The sequence below is a fragment of the Bos mutus genome, chromosome 11, assembly GCF_027580195.1.
Source record: "Bos mutus isolate GX-2022 chromosome 11, NWIPB_WYAK_1.1, whole genome shotgun sequence".
Taxonomy (NCBI): domain Eukaryota; kingdom Metazoa; phylum Chordata; class Mammalia; order Artiodactyla; family Bovidae; genus Bos; species Bos mutus.
In genome coordinates this window covers 30,975,457-30,991,556 of record NC_091627.1, presented here as the reverse complement: position 1 = coordinate 30,991,556, position 16,100 = coordinate 30,975,457, and positions in this window count along the sequence as shown.

Genomic DNA, 16,100 nt, shown 5'->3' with positions numbered 1-16,100 from the left:
TCTCAGGTGGTGCTAGTGGTAAAGAACCCGCCTGCCAATGCAGGAGACATACAAGACATGGGTTCAATCCCTGGGTTGGGAAGACTTCCTGAGGAGGGCATGGAAACCCATTCCAGTATCCTTGCCTGGAGAATCCCATGGACAGAGGAGCCTATATGGCTATAGTCCATCGGGTCACAGAGAGTTGGACGTGACTGAAGTGACTTAGCATGCACACACACACACACTCCCTGTGGACATTTTTTGGTGTCCAACTCTCTCTTTTTTATAAGGACACCAGTTATATTGGATTAGGACTCACCTGGATTACCTCACCTTAACTAACTATAACTTCATTAATCCTGCTTCCAAATAAGATCACATCTTGCTGCAGTAGGGTGCTGGGTGTTCAGAATTCAGCTTATGAATTTTGTGGGGGTATGAGATTCAGCCCATAACCAAGTATGTTCATACTAGCTTTTAAACTGAGAAAAGCTGTCTAAGGGAGATCTCTGTTGTTTCTATTTCTTGCTGTAAGACTTTTTTTCTGTATTGCAACTTCTGGTCCAGATGAAGTGGACATGTGCTCGCTCCTCTGAACTGACTTGTCTCCTAATCATCACTGAAAGCAACTCCCTAGCCACTGGGTACATCTTCCTCCAATCCTAAGGGCTTCTTCAGGACTCGTCCTTTGGATGGGGTGAAACCACAGGCAGGGGCTGTGCTTTTCCTTTCCTAGTGATCTGAGCTGCTTCCCACCCAGATCCCAGAGTTTTCTTCTCTGCTGCTGCTAAGTTGCTTCAGTCCTGTCCGACTCTGTGCGACCCCATAGACAGCAGCTCACTAGGCTCCTCGGTTCCTGGGATTCTCCAGGCAAGAACACTTAAGTGGGTTGCCATTTCCTTTTCCAATGCATGAAAGTGAAAAGTGAAAGTGAGGTCGCTCAGTCGTATCCAACTCTTGGCGACCCCATGGACTGCAGCCTACCAGGCTCCTCTGTCCATGGGATTTTCCAGGCAAGAGTACTGGAGTGGGGTGCCATCGCCTCCTCAGGTTTTCTTCTCTAGTGGGCTTTATTTTGATTAGAATGTTCTGAATCTTCTGTACTCTGCAGGTGGAACACTCAGCATGGATGAAATGCTTTGACTAGTTCTGGCCAAACTAGTGCTGCTGCTGATTGGGCTGTTAGAAGCTTTACTCTAAGTAATGTGGTCCCCTGGATGGAACAAATGTTCTTCCCAGATTGAGGTGGGATGTGACTACTGAGAGAAAGGAAGATAAGCTTTGTTGGGAGAATTGAGGCTGCCTATTCCCAAGTGGATGGGCTACAAGACGGGTGGGAGAGAGAGGAGATACGGGGAAGGTGCTTAGCCCCCAGCGCTGCTCCCCTTGACTGTATCCTCACCATGTTCTCTTTCTGCACCACACGCTTTAGGTCCTGGAGGACCCTCCAGAGTCTCCCCCACCCAGCAGCAGAGGCTGCTGTCTTTTCAGTTATGGGCTGAAAGTCTTAGGTGATTCCCCAAACTCAGTCCAAGACCCAGGTATTTCCCCTGAACTCTCAAACTCTATTTCCATTTGATCTTATCATTTGTTCACCATTTTTTTCATTCCATCAGGGAAAATATTGGCTTAAACAGGTGAAACAGGTGGAGTGGAGAGGGGGGAGCATTTGTGTCTGGGCATAGAGACAAATGGCCAAAAGGTCAAAGGTAATAGAGAGTGTGACCTGTGCTTAAATGAAAGGAGGTGGATCTGGCTGGAGGGGAGGGTGAAGGGGAGTGAGTGTAAGAGAACAAATAGAGAAATAGTTGGCACTCACATCAGGAAAGCTTCCAGGTGGCAGATTGGATTATCCTGGGAGCACTGAATGGTCTTGAATAGGAGTGTGAAAATTAATAAAACCCTCAATCGGCCAGAAGGGGGAGCTCTCATGCCCTTTGAGGATGGCAGAGCCCCACAGGAAGAAGAGAGTTCCTGGCAAGGAAGGGCTCAGCCAATGAGAGACTATCACAGGGCAGCCAATGAAAAGCTTCAGAATCTCCATTCCTCCAGTGGGTGCTTGTTAACTGCAGGCCTCCCCCAATTTTTTACCCCTCTATAAAAGAGTTCTCCACTCCTTGTTGCGTGAGACTTGCACATGGCTTGCCATGGCTGTAGTCCCCCAGTCGCAGTTCTTTACTGATCCCGAGTAAACCCATTTTTGCTGGAGAAATAACTGGCAGCCTATTTGTTTAAGGTCAACAAGAGTGACATGAAAGATTACTCTGGAAGGATGTGGAAAATGATTTGGATAGAGGTGAGATTAGAGTCAAAAGACGATTTAAGGGGCTATTACAATAATGCAAATATTCACTCACTCACTCACGAGTTCCTAAGTGTTCTCCCTGGGTCTGTAGGGAGTAGGTGGAATGAGCGAGGGGTTGTGGCGCCTTCGTAACTTCTGCTGACAGCTGGCGAAGGCTTTTCTCTGTTCTCTTCGCTAGGATGAAGCAGCTCCTCGGCTGGCATGCTCTGGGCTGAGCCCTGTGCTTTTTTTTCTTTTTTCCTCATTCTGAAAAAATACTGGGAGAGCAGGAGGCTGTCAGCTGTGTTTCCTGCTTCACAAGGAGAGCTTTGTTTGAAGAAGTTTCAGAGTGCAAAAGTCAGATTGAATACAATGGAGACACAAAATGAAATTGCTCTTTACAAGAAATACAGGTGCAATAAAATGGAGATACACTTGTTTTAAGGCTGCACTTGTCCTGAGGATTTCTAAAAGCTACTGATAGGTTAAGCCAAAGTGCAGTTAGGAAAGAAGAGGGGGAAGGTGGGTCAGAGAGGGTAGTGGGAGGGTGTATGTAGGTGTGTGGGAAGCGTGGATTGGACAGACTTGGTGGAAGTGCTTTGAGCACCAATTATAAGCCCAGCATATCACAGAGGCTACCCTGGAGCAAGGACCATGGTCTTGTCCCTGCCCAATTCTTTCTCCCCACCAGGAATTCTCTCCTCTGTACCCTGTTGTTTGGCATTGCCTCTGTGCGGAGAATATGAGCTTCTCCCCACTGATACTACACATGTGCTCTGGATCAGAGACCATGGAGAGAGAGGGATGAGAAACAGAACACTCCATATACTCCCTCTGCCAACGGAGAGAATCACTCCCTGAAAAAAGACTCTCTAATACAGGTCTAGATTACTTTCTGTGACTTAGAATTTGGTATTTTATACACAGGCTTCCCAGGTGGCGCTAGTGTTAAAGAACCTGCCTGCCAATGCAGGAGATTGTAAGGGATGCAGGTTTGATCCCTGGGTTGGGAAGACCCGCCAGAGGAAGGCACAGAAACCACTCCAGTATTCTTGCCTGGAGAGCCCTATGGGCAGAGGAGCCTGGCAGACCATGGGCCATGGGGCCTCAAAGAACTGGACACAACTGAAGTGTTTATATTATATCGTCACCCTGCTTATTTGACTTATATGCAGAGTACATCATGAGAAACGCTGGGCTGGAGGAAGCACAAGCTGGAATCAAGATTGCTGGGAGAAATATCAATAACCTCAGATATGCACATGACACCACCCTTATGGCAGAAAGTGAGGAACTAAAGAGCCTCTTGATGAAAGTGAAAGAGGAGAGTGAAAAAGTTGGCTTAAGCTCAACATTCAGAAAACTAATATCATGGCATCTGGTCCCATCACTTCATGGGAAATAGATGGGGAAACAGTGGAAACAGTGGCTGACTTTATTTTTGGGGGCTCCAAAATCACTGCAGATGGTGATTGCAGCCATGAAATTAAAAGATGCTTACTTCTTGGAGGAAAAGTTATGACCAACCTAGATAGCATATTCAAAAGCAGAGATATTAGTTTGCCAGCAAAGGTCCATCTAGTCAAGGCTATGGTTTTTCCAGTGGTCATGTATGGATGTGAGAGTTGGACTGTGAAGAAAGCTGAGCACCGAAGAATTGATGCTTTTGAACTGTGGTGTTAGAGAAGACTCTTGAGAGTCCCTTGGACTGCAAGGAGATCCAACCAGTCCATCCTAAAGGAGATCAGTCCTGGGTGTTCATTGGAAGGACTAATGTTGAAGCTGAAACTCCAATACTTTGGCCACCTCATGCGAAGAGTTGACTCATTGGAAAAGACCCTGATGCCGGGGAAGATTGAAGGCAGAAGGAGAAGGGGACGACAGAGGATGAGATAATTGGATGGCATCACTGACTCAATGGACATGAGTTTGAGTAAACTCTGGGATGCACAGGGAGGCCTGGCATGCTGCAGTCCTTGGGGTCGCAAAGAGTCGGACACGACTGAGTGACTGACCTGAACTGAAGTGTCTTAGCATGGATGCACATACTTTATACCAAGAGTCAGCCATCAGTTCAGTTCAGTCAGTCACTCAGTCGTGTCCGACTCTTTGTGACCCCACAGACTGCAGCATGCCAGGCTTTCATCACCAACTCCCAGAGCTTACTCAAACTCATGTCCATTGAATTGGTGATGACATCCAACCATCTCATCCTCTGTCATCCCCTTCTCCTCCCGCCTTCAATCTTTCCCAGCATCAGGGTGTTTTCCAATGAGTCAGTTCTTCACATCAGGTGGCCAAAGTATTGGAGTTTAAGAATCAGTCCTTCCAGTGAATATTCAGGATTGATTTCCTTTAGGATGGACTGGTTGGATCCCCTTGCAGTTCAAGGGACTCAAAAGAGTCTTCTCCAATACCACAGTTCAAAATCATCAATTCTTTGGTGCTCAGCTCTCTTTATAGTCCAACCCTTACATCCATACATGACTACTGGAAAAACCATAGCCTTAACTAGACGGATCTTTGTTGGCAAAATAATGTCTCTGCTTTTTAATATACTGTCTAGTTTGGTCATAACTTTTCTTCCAAGGAGCAAATGTCTTTTAATTTCATGGCTGCAGTCACCATCTGCAGTGGTCAGGCATCAGCTATTTATTGAGTGCCTACTATATTTCTGCACTGCTGTAGGGGCTAAGCTTGCAGTCAAGACTGGAACTGTAGGCTGGCAGTTTGCAGATCTTAAGTGTTTTGTTTGACTTGACTGGTATTATTCATTCATTCGTTTGTTCATCTCTGAATGCCTTTAGATGGAGCAAGTGCTTGCCAGTGAGTTATAGCTGTCTTACGCCTAGTTTTTGTTTTACTTGAAATTCATGTGAAAAGAAGAGATCCCCATACATGAAAGGCTTGTGTCCCTCAATTCAAGGTGTGAATCAACGTTTTGGGCAAAGAGAGTTTGAGACTGCAGGCACCTGAGAGAGCTGAGCTGCAGGGAGCAGCTGGGAGGCTTTGAGGCATCACGCTTGCTCTCTGAAGTCAAAATGGTTAAAGTGCCATTGAACTTTTTTTTTTTTTCCTGCTTAACACAGCTTCTACTTGCAAAAGTTTCAGACTTTGGTCCCTAGACAAGTTGGAGTGTAGAGGAAACAAGTGATTGGAATGACTAAAGAGGATGCTTTCAAAATGTATTTCCAGTGTTAGGTCCAAAATGAGATGAGGCAGGGGTGGAGCTCACTTCATCAGTCTGGACACCCTCTTCCGAGCTGACTTCATCCTTCCTCTGATTCAGTCTCAGCATTACCCTACACTGAGCTTAGACTGCAGCCTGCGTTTTGAGTAGTTAACTGGGTCTTACCCTTTCTGCTCCTGAGTGCTCCTATCCTTTTAGTCACTTAGTCATTCATTCAATGGATTCCTAAGCACCTTACGTGTACTAGGCACTGTCTTCGATCCTGAGGTGCAGCAATGAGCAGTGCAGACACTGATTCTTGCATGTGTGGTATTTACATTCTGGTGTGTGTAGGGGAAGGGGAAATGGACAGTAATATAAATCAGTAAATTACATGGTATGTTAGGAGATAAAATGCTATGGGGAGTGGGGCAGGATAGCCATTGATTGAGGCACATGGGGGAATGATGCCACATTAAACAGAGTGGTCAGAGAAGACCACTGAGAAAGTGACATTTGATTCAGGACCTGAAAGGAAGGAACAGTAATGTGGCTGTCAAGGGGAAGAATATTCCTCTTCAGTGCAATGGCCCTGAGGCAGAAACAGGCCACCAGTGTCAGAGGAACAGGGAGTCAGCCAGTTGGATGGAGATAGGCCAGGAGAGCAACTGGGGTGGGCGTGGAAGGCCTTGTAGGTGACCGTGGGGACTAATATTCACTGTAAGGACAAGAGTCATTGCAGGGGTTTACATAGTATCATGATCCACTTACCTTTTATTAGGATCATTCTGATAGACTGTAGGAAGCAAGGGTGAGAGCAAGGGTTCACTTCAGAGGCTGCTGCAGTGGCTCAGGTAAGAGGCAATAATGGCTTGGACCAGAGTGAGGCAGTGGTCATGGTGAGACGTGCCCCGATTGTGGACCTGTCCACATCCTGAAGGCGGAGGGACCATGTATCTCTGGTCACTGTGGTCTCACTGAAGGTGGGTAGATTGGGAATTTATTCTCCCTGCTCTGCCAAGCAGTGTCCTATGTGCTTCACAGACAGCATCATCTCATTAATCCCCTGCTATCCTGATGAGGTCATGGGGTTTGCCCTATTGTAAGGAAGATGTCAGAGCCTGAAGATGTGACTAACTGGCCCACAACGCATATAAAGGGCTGAAGTGGGTGTCCTGTTGGCAATGATCACAATGATCTCCTCTCCCTCCCCCAAACTGAAGGAGGTAGGTAATTTCCAGTTCCAGTGAATGGTGTTGGTGCTTTGCCTGAATGAGGTCAGCATTAGCTGTGACTCAGCTAGGAGTGTCTGAAAGATGGAGCCTTCATGGAGCCCTGGAAGTCTCCTGGTATGACCACGTCAGGTGGTTCTGCAGATGGTGTGGGTGGGGGGAGCAGCCTGGGGATTCCCCTGGTGCCTATCTTTACTCCCCGCAGGACTCGGGCTGGGCCCGCCCTCTGCAGCTGTGCCCTGAGCAGCCTTCTCTTGCCTGGTAGTAGTTTTGGCTGGCCCTTGAACTTCACTTTTTAACCAAAGCCTGGACCAAGTAAAACCCAATTCTACCCTTTGTGAGTTAAGTCCAAAAGAAATAGAAGCCCAAATCTAAACTTGTGCACACAATAGGAAATTGAATGGATTTTTCTATTGACCCAGAAATTGGTGACCAAGGCTGAAATAGAGGATAAAGTTTTTGCTAAGAGAGAACCAACAACATCTGGGATCAACACTAGTACTGCTGCCATCAGCTCTGGGATGGGAATCTCCTCAGTTTGAGAAGAAAGGAAACCATGGCTGAGGTCATTGTCACACATGGGTCACTGTGAGAAGTGAATCTCTCACCTTCCACATGATCTGCAAGTCAAATGAGCAAGAAGTCAAGAGAATTCTTGACTTCTTGAGTTGAAAGAGGGGCTGTTACAGTAAGAAGATGAAGCCCATATTCTAACTCCAGATTACACGTCTGCTTGGATTACCTGATACCTGGAAAAGCAGAAGAGAATACAAGGGAGAGAGAGCAGCATGAACACAGAGCCAAACAGGGACTAACTAGTGGGCTTGAGTGTTCTTGTGTGTACACCCTCATACAAGGAGGGCGTGAGTTCTTCCTGAGTCTAGAGACAGGGTGGAGAGGGCTGGGTTGACTGCACTCTGTCGTGCCTGTTGCCTGATGAGTGGTGGCCACCAGCAGCAGAAACTGTGGTATGTGGTGGTATAGTGTCTCAGTCCATAAACGCTGCTATAACGAAATCATGATGGACTGGGCAGCTTAAACAACAAACATTTATTTCTCTCAGTTTTGGAGCCTGGGAAATCCAAGATCAAGTCCTCCAGCAGGTTTGGCGTCTGCTAAAGAGACATAAATGCTACCTTCTTCTTGTGGCCTCATGTGATAGCAGCGATGAAGGAGATTTGGCGGGGGGCAGGGGGGCTCTTTTATAAACCACTAGTCCCATTCATGTTGGAGAAGGCAATGGCAACCCACTCCAGTGTTCTTGCCTGGAGAATCCCAGGGACGAGGGAGCCTGGTGGGCTGCCGTCTCTGGGGTCGCACAGAGTCGGACACGACTGAAGCGATTTAGCAGCAGCAGCAGCAGTCCCATTCATGAGGGCTCCATCCTATGACTAATCACCTCCCAATGGCTTATCTCCTAATACCTTCCCATTAGGAGTTGGGTTTCAACATATATAATTTAAGGGGTGATACAGACATTCAGTCCTTAGCACACATGAGCGATAAGAGCTAGAGTTGAAAAGTGTTCAGAGGAGGGAGTAACCTCAAAGAAGTCCAGGTGTAGGGTTCTGGTTTCACCAGCAGAGTGAAGTAGAGATGCTTGCATTCTTCATCTACTCTCTTCCCATTCCAGCACCAGATAGCCAGACCTTGAAGGGCTGGGAGGACAAAGGAGCCAGAGCCCCCCATTGTGAGCAATCAAGGTCCCTGTCAGCCTTGCTTGTAAGGAGAGGAGCAGATGAGATTAAATTTGACATGGAAGTTTTAAGCATACCTGACTTTTAATAACCAATAATGATCAGAAGGTCATGAAATTTGAGGAGGGTGTTGTTAAGGGATGGGAATGGGAGATTGGATGAGATACGATCAAAGGCTGTGAATGGAGAAAACTCACATTTATATCCCATCATGTTGAGATTGCTCAATAAATGAGTTGCACACTTAAAAATCTCATCACAGTAGAACTAATATCAGAACACCAGCAGTTATTCAAACATACCCCTGCAGCGACCTATGTGGCAGCCATGCCTGGATTCCCTCATCTGGGTGGGCTACGTGGAGCCCCTGGAGTTCCTCTGGGCAAAGTGAAGAACTGAACACCACCCATGTCACAGAAACAAGCGTGAAAGCTCTTTAAAAACATTTAGTGAGCACCAATTGATTGCATGAATAAAGTATACACAACAAGGAGGAAACAAAAGGAAGTCTCTACTAAACATCTTGCAATTGGGAAAACCCCAAAGAGGCAGCAGGCACCACCATCTGAGACAAGCCTCATCCATGCCGAGAATGTTCTTGGCCAACTTTTCCCAATCGTGAATTTTATGGACTATTTGGAACAATGACAGTCACTGGGACTGTCTGAATTCTTAATCCTCCCGAGTCAGGGAGCGTTCCCAACAGCTGAGAACTCACTAATGAAGGGCATTCTTTTGAATAAACCTTCCTATATAAGCACTGAGGACTTTTTCATGCATTTGGAAAACCCATTCATAATTCCCCCAATTCCTTCCTTCCTAACAGAATATCTGCCTTCTTCATGGCATATGTTGTGTTTTGGCCACAACATATATATTTTTACACAGCTGTAATCATAGTGCAGATGGAACTTGGGTCTGTTCTTTAACTGTAAGCAGAGACTTCCAACTATTCCTCTTCAAAGATATAGAATATTTTATAGTCACTGCGTGGACACATTGGACTGTTCTTATATGCTTATTAGTATTTTTAAGGTCCTATATGCTCCTGCATGTGAACAGCTTCATACAGATAGTGTTGTCCTCTTGAATCATGGTCTGGAGAGGTCTTTCTAGAGGTGGGCTTTCAGAATCAGATTGAGTGGCTGTTGTTTCTTGTGGTGATGTTTTCCTGTGGGTGGTCCTGACTTACACCCAGCACACTGTTTAACTAGGGTGTTCCCTGGAGATGTGAGCAGTTTGCCCCATGAGGGACACCTCAGAATGGAGCCACACTGCAACAGGAGAAGGAAATGCTAGAATATTTGCAGGCAACCTCTGGACCAGGATACAGAGCATTGAAGGGACTGAGTTCACTTTTTGTGCCTTATTCATCTCGTCTGACAAACAGTAAGTAGGCCCTCAAGAGTTTAACCCTATAGCCATGATTATTATGGGTTAAACTCTTGAGAGCCTACTTACTATTTGTCACTGTAAACCCTAATGGCCCCAGGTTAGACAGTACCCAAGTCATTTATTCACCTTAAATCTAGTTTAAGAAGTGACCCTGTGCCTAAACTTGGATGGCTAGGTCTCATGGGGAGAAAACGTGGAGAACACATAACCATGACTCAGACAAAGCTTCCTTTCTTCCTCTCGACATTTTCTGAGTGCTGCTCTATTGTAAAAACCCATCTCCTCATCATCAGTCACATATGAACACTGACTCTGAGCCAAGCACTGTCTACATTTCACCATCTCATTCACCTTCACATCAATGCTAGCTGACTGTTCCTAATTACAGAGATAGAAACCCAGGCATAGAGGACATGTAGCTAGTAAGTGTATTGGGCCATGAAGGTGGAGAGCTGACTAAGACAGAGATTCCGGCACCAAGGGGCTCACTCTGTGTGAGTGTGTTTGTGCATGTGTGTGTGATATGATGGTACATAGATTGGACAGACTTTGTAGTGGCACCAAAAGCTCAGAAGGGGACACCTACCCCATGCTTGATGTGGCACGTGGAGAAAGAAAGGAAGACTAGGAGGTAAACAGGAGATTGTTGTTGCTCAGTCACTAAGTCATGTCCAACTCTTTGCAATCCCATGGACTGCAGCATGCCAGGCTTCCCTGTCCTTCATTATCTCCCAGAGTTTGCTCAAATTCATGTCCATTGAATCAGTGATGCTGTCAATCTATCTCATCCTCTGTCACCCCCTTCTCCTTCTGCCTTCAATCTTTCCCAGCATCACAGTCTTTTTCAATGAGTTGGCTCTTTGCATCAGGTGGCAGAAGTATTGGAGCTTCAGCATCTGTTCTTCCAATGAATATTCAGGGTTGATTTTTTTTTTAGGATTTACTGGTTTGATCTCCTTGCAGTCCAAGGGGCTCTCAAGAGTCTTCTCCAACACCATAGTTCAAAAGGACCAATTCTTCTGTGCTCAGCCTTCTTTATGGTCCAACTCTCACATGTATACATGACTACTGGAAAAACCATAGCTTTGACTATATGGACCTTTGTCAGCAAAGTGATGTCTTTGCTTTTTTAATATGTTCTGTAGGTTTGTCATAGCTTTCCTTTCAAGGAGCAAGCGTCTTCTAATTTCATGGCTTCAGTCACTATCCACAGTGATTTTGGAGCCCAAGAAAAGGAAAATCTGTCACTGCATCTACTTGTTCCCCTTCTATTTGCCATGAAGTGATGGGACCAGATGCCATGATCTTAGTTTTGTGAATGTTGAGCTTTGAGCCAGCTTTTTCACTCTCCTCTTTCACCCTCATCAAGAGGCTCTTTAGTTCCTCTTCACTTTCTGCCATTAGTGTGGTATCAAATGCATATCTGAGGTTGCAGATATTTCTCCTGGCAACCTTGATTCCAGCTTGTGTTTCATCCAGCCCAGCATTTCACATGATGTACTCTGCATATGAGTTAAATAAGTAGGGTGACAATATACAGCCTCGATGTACTCCTTTTCCAATTCTGAACCAGTCCACTGTTCCTTGTTCAGTTCTAACTGTTGCTTCTTGACCCACATACAAGTTTCTCGGAGACTGGTAAGGTGATCTGGTATTCCTGTCTCTTTAAGAATTTTCCACAGTTTGTTGTCATCCATACAGTTGAAGGATTTTAGCATAGTCAATGAAGCAGAAGTAGATTTTTTCTGGAATTCTCTAGTTTTTTTTTTTATGAGCCAACAGATGTTGGCAATTTGATCTCTGGTTCCTCTGCCTTTTCTAAACCCAACTTATACATCTGAAATTTCCCAATTCTCATACTGCTGAAAACCTAGCTTGAAGGATTTTGAGCATAACCTTACGAGCATCTGAAATGACCACAATTGTTCTATAGTTTGCACATTCTTTGTCATTGCCTTTTTTTGCAATTGGAATGAAAACTGACCTTTTCCAGTCCTGTGGCCACTGCTGAGTTTTCCAAATATGCTGACATATTGAGTGCAGCACTTTAACGGCATTATCTTTTAGGATTTGAAGTAGCTCAGCTGGAATTTCATCACCTCCACTATCTTTGTAGTAATGTTTCCTAAGGTCCGCTCAATTTTATACTCCAGGATGTCTTGCTGTAGGTGAGTGACCACACCATCGTGGTTATCTGGATCATCAAGATCTTTTTTTGTAGAGTTCTGTGTATTCTTGCCACCTCTCCTTAATCCCTTCTGCTTCTGTGATTTCCTTATTGTTTCTGTCTTTTATCATTCCCATCTTTGCATGAAATGTTCCCTTGATATCTCAAATTTTCTTGAAGACATCTCTAGTCTTTCCCATTCTATTGTTTTCCTCTACTTCTTTACATTGTTTATTGAAGAACGCCCTATCTTCCCTTGCTATTCTCTGGAACTCTGCATTAAATTGGGTCTATCTTGCCCTTTCTCTCTTGCTTTTTGCTTCTCTTCTTTCCTTAGCTATTTGTAAAGTCTTCTCAGACAACCACTTTGCCTTCTTGCATTTCTTTTTCTTTGGGATGGTTTTGGTTATTGTCTCCTGTACAATGTTATGAACCTTGGTCCATAGTTCTTCAGGCGTTATGCTACTTCTTCTTCAGGCATATCTGTCTCCTGAATCTTTTCATTGTATATCTTTACTGTATAATCATAAGGGATTTGATTTAGGTCATACCTGAATGGCCTAGTGGTTTTCCCTACTTTTTTCAATTTAAGTCTGAATTTTGCAATAAGAAGTTCATAATCTGAGCCACAGTAAGCTCCTGGTCTTGTTTTTGCTGACTGTGTAGAATTTCTCCATCTTCAGCTGTAAAGAACATAATCAATCAGATTGATTAATCTGATTTTGGTATTGACCGTCTGGTGATGTCTGTGTGTAGAGTTGCCTCTTGTGTTGTTGGGAAAGGGTGTTTGCTATGACCAATGTGTTCTCTTGACAAAAGCTCTGTTAGCCTTTGCTCTGCTTCATTTTGTACTCCAAGAACAAACTTGCCTGTTACTCCAGGTATCCCCTGACTTCCTAGTTTTGCATTCCAATCCGTTATGATGAAAAGAACATCTTTTTTGGTGTTAGTGCTAGAAGGTCTTGTAGGTCTTCATTCTGTAGTTAAAGAAGGAAAAGATTTACTCAGGAAAGATTAAATTATAAGGCTTGTTAAGGTCGGCACAAAATGTGAGATCCTGATAACATGTGGGACTTGTCAGTGTCAGCCTGAGGGGCCAAAATATTGAGACAGTAGAGAGCGTGGCAGGAGCCACTCCTGAATTGGGGGATGAGCATGTGGGTGGAGAAGGATGCTGGGCCTGTCTTCTCCAAGATGGCTGAGCCCAGGCCTCTGAGGTGGTCAGCAATGGGTCAGACATACTGCCAGAACATTCCTGCTTTCAGAGAAGGTATGGAAATGTCTCTTGTTTACTTCAATAAACACTCATTTTTTTTTTTTTTTTTTTATGATGAAGGTTGTGCTGTATTTCCTTGATCCTAAGATACTATGTTATGGACAAAATGGTGTGCCTCCCAAATCCATATGTGAAAGCTCTAAGCCCCAGGGTGACTATCTCTGGAGATAGGACCTTTGAAGAGGTAATGAAGGTTAAATGAGGTCATGAGGGGTGGGCCCTTATCCAATGTGACTGGTGTCTTTGTAAGAAGGGAAGAGTGACCAAGGATCTTTAGTGCAAGAGAAAAGGCCATGGAAGGATGCAGTGAGAAGGCATCATCAACAAGCCAAGCATTGCTCACACCTTGATCTTGAAATCCCAGCTTCCAGAACTATGAGAAAATAAATTTCTGTTGTTAGAGCCACCATGTCTGTGGTATTTTTATTATGGCAACTGAGCCCATGAATGCAACTGACTTAAGACACACCATCAATTTAATAGCACTTTGGTGGGGAGAGAAAAAGAAACACTTCATTACATGTGTATATCAAATGCAAGTGTGCATCCAAATTTCAAAAATGTCAAAATGTGAGAAATTGTGCATAATTCCCAGATTTGTAACTAGTGAAGCAAAGGATGAAAACATATTTACCATTTTTATGATTCTTGAGACACTGTGTGAAAACCTTGGGGTAATGCTATTATTATTCCCTTTCCTTAACTGGACACTCAATTCCAGGTCTGACGTGACCAGCAGATGTAAAATAAAATTATGATTTCTCTCTCCAGGATACAATAGACAAGTTAATGCAGTAGAAACACAGAGGTATTTTTTATCATTTTGTGTTTGTTTGATTTTAAGCTAGAAGGTAATGGCTACCTTTCAGAAACAGAAGTGGTGTGATGTGCAAAGGGCAGTCCCATTTCCTGGGAACATGTGATGGCATTGCAGTGCAGGTCTAGGTGAGGTGTGGGTCTGGTGTATCATTCAGCCCATTGTACAGGAGCCCCACTGTCCCTGCCAGGTCAGGACCCCATGGAGACAGAGGGCATCTCATCTTTGACCTTCACCAGGGCTGGCAACATTTAGGACCTAAGAACTTGAGATCTGAGCATCTTGGCCACACCTGTATCATGGTTTACACTGCCCCTAGCTCCAGGAAATCAGGCAGAAGACTGTGCAGAAGTCTGGCTTAGGAAAGGCTTTCCTCTCTGTGGGTGGGGGCCATGCCTTTTGCTTCTCCTCCTGAGACTTTTTCCCATAGGAGGTCTTACATGTTGTATCACTCCCTCACTCAGGACAACATAATGTTTTTTTAATTAAAAAAATTTGAGTGGGGGGCGCTGCATTTGGTCTTTGTTGCTAGGAACGTTCTTTCTCTAGTTGTGGCGAGTGGGAGCTGCTCTTCCATGTGGTGTGAGGGCTTCTCATTGTGGTGGCTTCTCTTGCTGCAGAGCACAGGCTCTAGATTCACAGGTTCAGTTGTAGCACATGGACTTAGCTGCTCTGTGGCATGTGGAATCTTGCCAGACAAGGGATGGAACCTGTGTCCCTGGCATTGTGCAGGTGGATTCTTAATCACTGAACCATGAAGGGAAGTTAAACAGAATGTTTTTAAAAGAATTAGCATGTGATGGATTTCTGGATCCATCACGGTTTTAAGACAATGAGCTAAAAGGTAGGACATGGTGTTTTATTTGGACTGTGGTTTGGTTTAACCTTGTCCTTGGTACAATATCTTTAACATAGATCCATATGTCACATATATTGCGGTTGCATTGTTTTCATATAACCATATTTGACACCCCACTTGACAGTGTCAACTTTCACAGTGGTTCCTCAATGCATGGACAGTATCAGCCCTTAAAATGTTTTCACAATCCTTCCATGTACGCACATTTGACAGGATCAGCAGTTGAAATGTTTCACAAAACGGTGTATTCATGGTTTCGAATACCAGCAGCTACTGTGTTCACAATAGCTCCGTGTAGTGACTGCTCATTCAGCACACTTTTTTCTTTTCTGTTTTTGAGAATTTATGAAACACCAGGCTCTGTGATAGGCATTTGCTGACATTGGTTACAAAGATGATTGAGATTTAACTGACACTTTCATAAAAAACTTTTAGTTTACCAAAAATCAATTAACGTGTAACCAGCACTTTTTGAGCACTTGTGTGCCTTTATGTGTGCTCAGTCTCTCAGTCATGTCCAACTCTTTGTGACACCCTGAGGTATAGCTAGCCAGTCTCCTCTATCCATGAGATTTCTCAGGCACGCATACTGGAGTGGGTTGCCATTTCCTTTTCTGGGGGATCTTCCCAACCTAGGGATTGAATCCACCTCTCTTAGGTCTCCTGCAGTACTAGATGGGTTCTTTACCACTAGTGCCGCCTGGGAAGCCCAAATGAGCATGTACGAATTGTCATGCATTGATCCAGTGGTTTTTATACAGCGCTCACTTAATCCTTCCAACCACCTTATTCATGAGATAGCGCACATAAATTACATTTTACAGATGAAGAAACTGAGGAACTAAATGGATAAACAGTTTGCCTGAAAGCCCTCAGCTAGGAAGAGGCAGCACCGGGATTTGAATCCAAGCAGTTTTCCCCTGGGGCTCTCATGCTGTCTCTCCTTACTATGGTTACATCATAATTATCACAAAAGCTCGTTAACTAATAGCCCGGGCAAAGTGTTTTGAGAGCAAGACAAATGGGCCATCCACTGCCTCATGATGCTGAAAGAAGGCTTCAGAAAAGGAAATTATTTGAAGAAACTTCAATGTTTTCGTAGGAGTTGGGTCACATGGAGAAGCTGGGAAAAAGCAAGAGTATGTATAAATTCTAGGAGGCACTTACAAGCTAATAATGGTTTGGGAACCAGGCCAAGTTTAGGCAGGGGAGCTGGAAGGTG